The sequence below is a fragment of the Musca domestica genome, unplaced genomic scaffold (assembly GCF_030504385.1).
Source record: "Musca domestica strain aabys unplaced genomic scaffold, Musca_domestica.polishedcontigs.V.1.1 38, whole genome shotgun sequence".
Lineage (NCBI taxonomy): Eukaryota > Metazoa > Arthropoda > Insecta > Diptera > Muscidae > Musca > Musca domestica.
In genome coordinates, this window is record NW_026712324.1 from 1,932,488 (window position 1) to 1,944,522 (window position 12,035).

A 12,035-nucleotide genomic window follows, 5' to 3' on the forward strand; every position below is an offset into this window, starting at 1 on the left:
TTTTTCGACGGAATTGTCTAAAATTCTACTCAAGAAGTTCTTTCTGAGTACTTTACCTTTTGAAAGAGAATTGTTTCTATAGGTCCACTATATTGTATAGCCCCCATACAACCGTACCCCCGATATTCGGTATTTTGATGATTTTAGCCACATTTTTCGACGGAATTGTCTAAAATTGTGAGCACTTTACCTCCTGAAAGGGAATTGTCTATATAGGCCCACAATATCGTATAACCCCCCGACAACGGTACCCCCGATATTCAGGATTTTTATGATTTTGGCACAAAGAGTTCCTTGTGAGTACTTATCCCTTGAAGATAATTATCTATATAGCTCCACGATATTATATAGCCCCCATATAACGGTACCCCCCGATATTCGGTATTTTGATGATTTTAGCCGCATTTTTCGAAGGAATTGTCTAAAATTCTACACAAGGAATTCGTTGTGAATACTTTATCCCCTGAAAGAGAATTGTCTATATAAGTCCCCCATATATCGGCATCTTCCGATATTAGGCATTATCAAGATTTTAACAGAATTTTTAATGGATTTTCTTTTGTTTGAAAATGTCCCAATTCGTTCCAAATCGTGAAGGGTATTCAAAGTTCTTTTTACTCTACTTTTTATACCCTACAACACTATGTGTTGGGGGTATTATAAGTTTGATTGGGCCAAAAATTATGTAACACCTCGAAATATTGGTTTCCCACATAGGAAAATATATGTGAATCTTCCTATCTCTCCGAGCTGTGTCGATCTAGCTATGTACGTTCGTCTGTCCATGTTAATTTTTAATCACGCTACAGGTCGCAATTATGGTTCGATCCTTACGAATTTGAAAATGGAGGTGGGGTTTTGATCAGAGTAGAACCCTATTTTGGAGATGATCGCATAATATTTAGTGATTGAAACTGACCAACAACTGAAAAATTTCCTGATTATTCCTGATTTTGCAGTCGCAATTATAAACCAATCGAAGCGGAATTTAGCATGTGGCTTGAGCTTAGGGCTGGGCAGAAACCTACCAATTTTGATGGTAATCGGATAATATTTAGTGGGTGAAAGTAGACCATAACATTTGTGTCAAATAAAAGAAAAAGTTTCCATTAAACCTCGAACATTTTTAATCCCGGCGAAATCACAAGTACACGAAAAGGTCAATTCTGACCGTTCCGTAGAGCCGATTGTAAATATATCGTATATATATAGCGGAATATATACAATATGTATATACATAGGCAGGGGATGTTAGCTTGAATGCTTGTATCTCAAGGATGGCTGGACCGATTTTGACAAATTTTGTCCTCTTGGCATAAAAGAATAAAATCTAAAAAAATAGGGTTAGGTTAGGCCTATTATTTTCAAAGATATCCGCAATATATTTAGGTGTTGAAATGGACCAACAACTAAAAATGTTACCGATTTTGCAGCTGTTATAAAGGTCAAAAATAGTAACCAAAGGACACGAAATCTGGCATGAAATTATAGTTTAGGACGGCGGGTAGTATGAACCGCTACTTTTGTGTGAAAAAAATCCAACATTTCCATTCTGCCGAAACGCGGAAAATAACTTGCAGGCGGAATCCAAAATACACAAAGGGCGAACTTCTGTCTTTTATACCCTCCACCATACTATGGAGGGTATATTAACTTTGTCATTCCGTTTGTAACTCCTCGAAATACTCATGTCAGACCCAACAAAGTATATATATTCTTGATCAGAGTAAAATTCTTAGTCGATTTAGCGATTTCCGTCTGTATGTCCGTCTGTCTGTCTGTTGTAATCATGTTGTAGGCCCACATTTTCATATAGCCCCCATATACCGGTACTTCCCGATATTCGGTATTTTGATGATTTTAGCGACATTATTCACCGGAATTGTTTCAAATTAGGTAGTTGAAGTTCGAAATGAATACTACAGCCTTAGACAGAAAATTGTCTGTGCAGGCCCACGTCTTTGTATAGCTCCCATATAACAAAACCTCCCGATATTCGGTATTTTGATGGTTTTAGCCACATTATTCGCCGGAATTGTTTCAAATTTGGCATTTGAAATTCGTAATGGAAACTACAGTCTGTGACAGAAAATTGGCCCCATATATCAGTACCTCCCTAGGTATTTTGACTAGTTTAGGTACAATACCCACCGATATTGTTTGATATATCGTATTTAAACTTCGTAATGGATGCTACAGCCTCTGACAGAAAATTGCCTGGCTGGTCCAGGTCTTCGCATAGCTCCGATATAACGGCACCGCCCTATATACGATATTTTGATGATTTTAGCTACATTATTCACCGTTTATTTCAAGTTTCGAATTTGAATTTGGTAATGACTTATGACAAACAATGTCTGTGTGGGACCATGTCGTATAGACGGCTATATTCGGTATTTTTAAAATTTTAACAGAATTTTTTAAGGATTTTATTTCCGAATTCGTTCCAAATGTTGGAGGGTTTTCAAAGTTCGGCTCGGCCTAACTTACTGTTTTTTTAACTTGTTTATGTTGATTTCATTTTTTAATATATCCAAATATTGGATACAACACAACACCCAGGGAACTCTTGCTTTTGGAGATTATCGCAAAATATTTAGGGGTTCAAATGAACCAAAAGCAGAAAAAATTTTCTGATCACACAATTGAAGCCAATCGAGAGAAGAGGGTTAAGGACAGAGAAGAATTCTAGCATTTTGGATGACCATTGGATTATATTTAGTTATAAAATGGACCACAAGAACCAAAAGCACGACGGAGTGCGTAAATATTGGGCAAATGTCCCTGGTTCTATGGGTAATATCTGGGCAGTGCTAAGTGACATAATTTGAAAAGTGAAATCTTAAAAAATGACTTTTGGACATAAGGGGACTTCTAACATATTGTAATGCTGTAGGATATCACATGGTCGGCCAAGAACGACTATAGCCTTTCCAATGAAATTGTATGAAAATCCACCAAAAGAGTTCCTTCTGAGTACTTTACCCCCTTATGTCTATATACATAAGTTTTTTCTCGAATTATTATTTTTCCAATACCATAACGTGATTTTTTTTTATTTCTTTTCGATAAACAAAACGACGATGTTTTTACGAATATTTTTTCAAAGACCCATATGAGCGACGGATCTAATTTGTGTGTCGCTATCCAATAACTTTAGTACGTTTTTTGTATTAATCTAATCTCATATTTGTTAGTGTTGTATTTGTTGTGTTTTTTTTTTTTTGTATTAATAATAGATTAAAACATATGAAAATCGTTTCTAGTTCATTCTGTCGTGTGGCCATTGTATATTGGTGGCTAGAACCCTATCGCAATCGAGAAAAATATAAACGGAAATGTCGTTCAATTTTTATCACTTCCAATTTTTTCAAGTTTTTGTGCCTTTAGCAAAGCAACACTAATCAGTTTTCGGTTAAAGTGCAGAATGACGAAATAGAAAAAAAAAAAAAAAATAAACAACTTTTTTCTTTATAGTCTTAAGTCGATCAAATGTTCTTAAAAATCGACGGTTGTGACTTTGAAGAGTTATTCTTTTAAAAATATTTTGTCGAAAGCATGTTTTTTAGAATTCCTGGAAAAATATTCCACGGATCCACGTTGAAGTCTTCGAAAAGTAATCTCATAAATCTGCGTTCGAGTCGTTCAAAAAAAAAAAAAAAAACACAAATTAAAAAAAGCTGTAAGTTCGGCCAGACCAAAAGTTTAAATGCTCTCCACTATTAGGAACGAATTTGGCAATTTTCAAAACAAAAAAAAAAAAAAAAAAAAAAAAAAAAAACGAAAAAGTGGACCTGCATAGACAACTTTTGTCATAACATTCAAGTGCGAAACTTGAAAAAAAATCGGTGGATAAAGTAGCTAAAATCATCAAAATACCGGATTACGGAGGTACCATTACATGGGGGCCATACCAAAACGTGGACCTACACAGACAATTTTCTGTCATAGGCTGTGGTATCCTTTACGAATTTCAAATACCAAATTTAAAACAATTCCGGTGGATAATGTTGATAAAATTATCAAAATACGGGATATAGGGAGGTGATACTGATAGCGTAGCCCGACCCTTGACGTCGGGACGCAGGAAAACAGCAACATCAGCAGAAATGGTTCGAAAAGTAAAGAAGCGGTTTAATCGAAAGCGTCGCAATGGCCGAAAAATGGCTCGTGAGCTGAACATATCGCAATATTCCATTCGGCAAATATTGAAAAATGAGCTCGGGGTAAAGCCATTGAAATTCCAAAAAGTGCAAAACTTACATCGCAGCAGGAAGGAAATAGACTCAAAAGAGCTAAAGAGTTGCTTCGCTTGGCCGAAAGTGGTGAACTGCCGAAGTTTTGGGCTTCGACCATGGAATCAGAATAAATGCCGAATATTATGGCGAAAATATTCTGGAGAATGTATTAAAGTCTTGGGCATGCAACATTTTGGACGCAGACCTTGGACATTCCAACAGGGCTCAGCAAGCGCCACCCAAGAATGGTTACAAAATTATCGCTTTATTTTCAGCGCACAATGGTCACCAAAACCTCCGGATACCAATCCGATGGACTATTGTGTCTGGAGTATTTGGGAAAAGTAGCAAAGTGTCGATCACCTCCAGCAAGCGCCTCGCCGGGAATGGGCCAAAATACCGCAGAGCAAGATTCGGGCAGCGTGTGACGGTTTCATTGGCCGTTTGAAGGCTTTCATTTCATTTCACAGAAGGACAGACGGACGGACAAGCAAGCACTTCGCCGGGAATGGGCCAAAATACTGCAGAGCAAGATTCGGTCACATGTAGCGGTTTCATTGGCCGTTTGACGGCTTTCATTTCGCAGAGGGACAAACGGACGGATATCGCTAAATCGACATAGAATTTTATGCTGATCCAAAATGTATACACTTTGTGGGGTCTAAAATGTATATTTCGATGTGTTACAAACGGAATGGCAAACTTAATATACCCTCCATACTATGGTGGTTATACGCTCCAAAATTGTCAGATCTGTACCATCTTTACAAAATCTGTGCTTATGGAAATATTGAGTTGGTACATATCAATATTTCCATCAAAATTTCCGTCTGAAATCAATCGGATGTTAATTTTGCGTTTTATGAGCTTCATGGATATTGAAAAATTTTCACCCTTTGTGGGGGGGGGGGGGGTGCTGTGTACCAGAAGGAGTGGACCGATATATCCCATCTTCATACCAGACCTTGGGTTAGTAAAAATATTGTGACGTGTGTAATTCGAAGAGAACCGGGTGCTTATTTCTGATTGTATGACCGTTTTGGTTATTCAAATGTTGACCCTTTGTGGGGGAGGTACAAGAAGAAATCTCTACCATCTATATAACAAATCTTGTGTTGAAGGAAATATTGAGATCTGCCAAGTCTGAATGAAATCGGATGTTAATTTCGTGTTTTATGAGCTTCATGAAAATTCGAAATTTTGACCCTTTGTGGTGGAGGTACCAGAAGGAGTGGGACGATATATTCCACCGTCACACCAAACCTTGATTTTATGAAAATATTGTGAAGACAATCTGACACTTACCGACACCGATATTTTCCATTTTCGCCCCTGACCTAGCGCTGATGCAAATATAAGGATTTGCAAAGTTATTCTTATTTTCTTTAGGAATGTTGAACTTTTTTTGGGGGAGGTACCAGAAGGAGTGGGCCAATATTGCCCATCTCCGAACTCGATCTAAGTTTGACAATAATATTACGATGTACTAAATTTGGATTAAATCGGATACTCCCATCGAGAGTTTTCGTGCGCATCAGCCAGACATACGGACGGACGGACATCACTAGATCGACTCCAAATGTCCTGAAACGGATTTGCTTCAAAGATATCTAGGGTCTAAAGCCGTTATTTCGATGATGCACGTTTTGTTCGTATCAAGTATATACCTCTCGATACGGCCAAAGAACTGTTATACCTAGGTTCCTCTTAATTTTTTCCTGCAATTTTGGGAAAAAATTGAATTTGTCGCACAGTGTACTTATTATGTTAGTCCACCGTTTATTGTTGTGTTGGTACTTGAAAATATCTTCTTCCAAAAATCCCCAATCATAACTCTGGTCATATAATCTTTAATGATCCCTGATTCTCGTGCCCAGTTTTCTAATTTACAGTCCTTACTTGCCTTTTTTAAGATTTCCTTATTTTTCTCTTTCTTTTTTTATACCCTACACCACAAGGTGGTCAGGGTATTATGTCTTTGTGCATTCGTTTGTAACATGGAGAAGGAAACGAGATAGACCCATAGTTCCTTTTGGTGATCTGCATAGAATCACATTCTGAGTCGATTTATGCATGTCCGTCCGTCCGTCTGTCCATGTATTTTTGTAAACAAAGTACAGTTCGCATTTATTACCCGATCCAGATGAAATTTTGCACAAAACATTGGTATGGCCCAAGGACGAACCCTATTGAAATTGGAGATAATCGGTAAAAGTTTAGATATAGCTCCCATATATATCTTCGTCCGATTTGCCTTTTATTGTGCACCAAACGTGTAATTTCAGCCCGAATAGTGTGGAATTTTGCACATACTACCAAATTAGGCCTGAAAATAAGTATGCCAAATCGGTTCAGATATAGCTATAGCTCTCATAAATATTGTTCATCCGATTTGTTATTTTTGTCCTCCGCAGCCGTAATATGCACTCTGTAACAACAATATTTGGGGAAATATAGCAAATACAGCTCAGAAATATTTTTGCCAAATTTTATGGAGATCGGTTCAGATTTGGATATAGCTCCCATATATAACTTCGCCCGATTTACCTTTGATTGTGCACCAAACGTCTAATATTTGTCCAAATGGGATGAAATTTGCCACTTACAACCAAATTGAGTCTAGAAACTAGTATGTCAAATTTGGTGAAGATCGGTTCAGATATAGCTATAGCTCCCATATATACTGTTCATCCGATTTCTTATATTTGTAACCCACAGCCGTAATATGCACTCGGTAACAACGATATTCAGGGAAATATATCAAATAGAGCTCAGAAATATATTTGCCAACTTTTATCGAGATCGGTTCCGAGTTGGATATAACTCCTATATATATATATACGTCTTCGTTTAGCCCCATATAACGGCGACATAATTCACCGATTTTTTTTTTAAGTTTCGCATTTCAATATATTGTTATGGCTTATGACAAAAGTCACCTATGCAGATTCATGTCATTGTATAGACCTTAATGTATCAGATACATTCTGCATTTTTAACATTTTAACAGAATTTTTTACAGATTTTATTGTTTTTGAGAATTGCCAAATTCGTTCCAAATAGTGGAGGGTATTCAAAGTTTGGCCCGGCCGAACTTACAGCTTTTTTATTTGTTTGTATTTCAAACTACTTTTTGTGAATATTTAGAGCTCATCACTTTCTATTATCCTTCAAAGGAGAGCATTTAATTTTTGAAAGAAAAAAATCCTTTCAGCAGCACTTACTGGAAGACAATTTAACGCATTCGACACCAATTGCATACAATGGATGTATTCACACACACACGCACATTCACTCACTCATTAACAAACACTCACACACATGGGCATACCCATGCTGGCACTTCATCATGTACACATACACTTAACGCTAAGAGCATCCTTGTTGTGTATCACCATCATCAGCACAGCGGCATGAATGTATCCTTGAAATGTATACTCATTTGCAGGACATCACGTTCGTATGTGTGTACATGCATACATACGTTTGTATGTATTATTTTTTTTTTCTTGTAGAAAATTTACATTTTTATAAATGGAAAATAGTTTTTTTTTTCAACAACACTCACACACACACACATGGGCTCTTCCGTTCACAGACAAGGCGCTGACTAAAAAGGCAAATCCTTTTTCTCTTGCTTTTTTTTTGTTTGTTTGGTTAAATGCACTCTGTCGTCGTTATCCTTTGCATTTCCTTTTCCACGGTGGGCACTTAGAAACTTGGCTGTGGAAAGGGGTACAAAGGGAGGTCAATAACACAAATCAATAGGGGGTTGGTTGCAATTATTGCAAGTGTTGCTTTGGCAAAAGGACACCATTTTTAGAGCTGGGTTTTAAATTCAAAAAATTTATTCACTAACACACGAACTTGCAGGGCTGGAGTTGTGGTAAACAAAAAGGTCAAAGGCAGACGACTTTTGCAAAAAAAAAAAATCAATTCATTTTTTTTTAATTTTTTAATCACATTTCTTTTATATTCAATAGCTTACTCTTATTTTGTTTAAATTGGAATTTTTGAGGAAATTTGTCCTTCCTGCAGCACTTTTATTTTTTATTCTTCCTTGGAATATTTTACAATCAACACTTTTATTTTCTCGATTGTTTATTTGTATATTTTTCTTTTTTGTTTGTTTGTTGTTTTCTCCTTCCTCACTATCACCAATGCCGAACCGTGCCTAACGCAAATTTTTCACAAACGTCTTTATCCGGCGAAAGCTATTTGCAGATTATCAGACCCAGCCAGGCATCTATGAACACAACAGGGTGTTGTTTTGTACAGCTAAAGAGAGCGAGAGAAAACTGGAGAGATATGGAGAGCCGCCGAAAGAGAGTCAATGTTATGGCAGTCATTGTATCGACATTTTAGGGATGTTCGAAAACGTTGATAAAAACCCGTTTAATCGGTTTGTTATAAACTTTTTATTTGGGGTGGTTAATAAAGAAGCTATTGCTTTCTTTTGATAAGTAAAAGATGTGTATAGGTTACACTAGGCAACAACATTTTGATAAAAAAATGGAAATTCTACAAAAAAAAAAAAACAAGTAAAAAAAACATTAAGTTCGGCCGGGCCAAACTTTTAATACCCTCCACCTTAGGGTAAAGGAAACATTAGAGCCCATTATGGCACACATATACCAATTTTTAGACATATTCATGGGAAAATGTGCCAAAAATCATCAAAATACCGAATATCGGGAAATACGGCTATGGTGCTATACAAAAACGTGGACCTATACATACAGTGTTTCGCCAAAAGAGCTAGAACCCATTAATACCAGCAAATACCAATTTCTAGACAAATCCGCAAGAAATGTAGCAAAAACCATTAAAATGCCGAATATGGGGAGGTATATAGGAGCTTTAACAAATCGTGGACCTATACATGCAATGTTACGCCAAAGGAGCTAGAACCCATTATGACCTACAAATACCAATTTCTAGACAAATCCGCGAAGAAATGTGGTAAATTCCATTAAAATGCCGAATATCGGGAGGTACCGTTATATGGTTACTATACCAAAACGTGGACCCTTACATGCAATGTTTCGCCACCGGAGCTGGAACCCATTATGACCAACAAATACCGATTTTCAGACAAATCTGTGAAAAAATGGGGGAAAAATGATTAAAATACCGAATTTCGGGAGGTACCTTTATATGGGGGCTATACTAAAGCGTGGACCTATACATACAATGTTTTGCCACCCGAACTGGGACACGTTATGACCTAAAAATACCAATTTTCAGACAAATCCGTGAAAAAGGAGGGATAAATCATCAAAATACTGAATATCGGGAGGTACCGTTATATGAGGAATATACCAAAACGTAGACCGATATATCTCCTAGACACAATACAAATTGCTCTGCTAAATTTTGGCGCTCTACGTCAAATAATCTGGGCTGTATCGTGATTTCAACAGACAGGCGGACGGACAGACGGACATCGTGAAATCGACTTAGAATTTTATGCTGATTATGAATATATATACTTTATAAGGTCTTCGACGAATATTTAAGGATATTACAAACGGAATGATAAAGTTAATATATCCTCCTTTCCAAGGTGGAGGGTATAAAAAAAGAGTCACAGAAAACGGCGGCTAAGAGTACCAATTTCGATAATTCTTGCCTTATTTCACCCTTTTATTAAAAATGTCAAAGATGAAGGTCTTAGGGGTCCCTCAATAACACTGTGCGACACTATTAATTTTCCCACAAAATTGCAGAAAACAATCAAAAAAGCAAACGATTTTGGCTGGGACGAACTTTGAATACCCTCCACAATTTGGAAATTTTCAAAAAAAAAAAAAAAAAAAAAAAAAAAAAAAAAAAAAACAAATACTTTAAAAGTTATGTTAAAATCTTAAAAATAACGAATATAGCCATTATATTGGGGTCAATACGAAGACGTGAACCTGCATGGGCAACTTTTGTCATAGGCCATTACAATATTCAAATACGAAACTTGAAAAAATCCGTTGAATGATGTCGCTAAAACTTAAAAAAAAAACCCGAATATAGGGAGGTACCGTTATATCGGGGCTATACGAAAACCTGGACCTGCATGAGCAATTTTCTGTCACAGGCTGTAGTACCTATTAGGAACTTCAAATACGAAATTTCAAACAATTTCGTTGATTATTGTACCTAAAATCGTAAAAATACGGAATAAAGGGAGGTACCGATATATGGGAGCTACACGAAGACCTGGACCTGCAATGATAATTTTTTGTCACTGGCTGTAGTACCTATTAGGAACTTCAAATGCGAAATTTCAAACAATTTCGGTGATTATAGTACCTAAAATCGTTTAAATTCCGAAAATAGGAAGGTACTGATATATGGGGTCTATACAATGATCTGGACCTGCATAACCTGTAATTTTCTGTCACAGGCTTCAGTACCTATTAGGAACTTCAAATACGAAATTTGGAACAACTCCGTTGAGTAATGTTCCCAGAGTCATCCAAATACCGAATATCGGGGGCATCGTTGTTTGGGAGCTATACGATATAGTGGACCTATATAGACAATACTCTTCCAGGGGGTAAAGTGTTCGGAAGGAACTCCTTTTGTGGATTTTTAAACAATTCCATTGAAAAATATAGCTCAAATCATAAAAATACCGAATATCGGGAGGTACCGTTATATGAGAGATATACGATATCGTAAGGTAAGGTACTCAGAAGGAACTCCTTATAGCTCTCCTATAAAGACACCCTGCGAATAAAAATACCGAATATCGGGAGGGGATCTACGATATCGTAGACGTATACTCTTTCAGGGGGTAAGGTACTCAGAAGGAACTCCTTACAGCTCTTCTATAAAGACACCCTGTGATTTTAGTTATGATAGAACCTTGGGGGTGCACCGGTATATTGGGGCTCTTCCGAAGGGTTTAGTTTTTCCTTGGGTATTCAATCGATTTAGCTTAAATTTTGTTTCTTAGGACCTGGAACACTTTTCGTAGTAGCGCCCATACATAAGATGCTCCTGAGTTTAGTATTTTTTTGTCATAGGCTGAAGTACCAATTCCGAGCTTCAAATAAAAAATTTTAAACCATTTCAATGAATAATGCAGCTAAAATCATGAAAATACCAAATATCGGGAGGTATTGTTATATGGGGACCATTCGAAAACATGGACCTGCCTACGCGATTTTTTGTCATAGGCTGTTGTACCTAATACGAAATTTGAAACAACTTCAGTACATGATGTAGCTAAAATCATCAAAATACTGAATATTGAGGGGTACCCTTATATGGGGGCTATACGAAATTTACCTACTGGTAATTCGTTCGAAAGATAGCGGGAATTTAAAAGACAGACAGACGGACGGTCGTTGCTAAATCGACTTGGAATTTTACGCTGATCAAGAATATATATTTTGTTGGGTGTGACATGAGTATTTCGAGGTGTTACAAAAGGAATGACAAAGTTAATATACCTTCCATAGTATGGCGGAGGGTTTAAAAAACGTTTAGAGTCGCTACCATTTTCAGGTCATCTTGAGGCCGGAGGTCTTTTACAGACGAAGGACCTGTTTACAATATCCCATAGACCACAACCTTTCAAATTCTTTTATAGGAAAACAACCTTTTATGGACAGAAGACTTGTGTTAGGTCTTCTATATGCAGAAGACCACTTCATGGACTTCTATGGACAGAATATCTTCCTAGTCGAAAAATCATTGACGGAATGCCTTCTAAACATCTCCCATAAACCGAAGACAGCGAAAAAGAAAAACATTTATTAATTGCAGACCTTTTTAATACCTTCTATGAATCCTACG

At 36.9% G+C, this 12,035-nt stretch overlaps 1 protein-coding gene across 1 annotated transcript in view; it reads right to left on the reverse strand.

The window, feature by feature from the left end:
* The window catches only part of LOC101896704 (uncharacterized), a 73,063-nt gene extending 64,589 nt beyond the window's left edge, over window positions 1-8,474 (reverse strand). The window contains exon 1 of the mRNA XM_059126346.1: window positions 8,227-8,474. The gene's annotated coding sequence lies outside the window, so the exon portion shown is untranslated. The remainder of the gene's footprint in view (window positions 1-8,226) is intronic.
* Window positions 8,475-12,035: the final 3,561 nt, after the last annotated feature.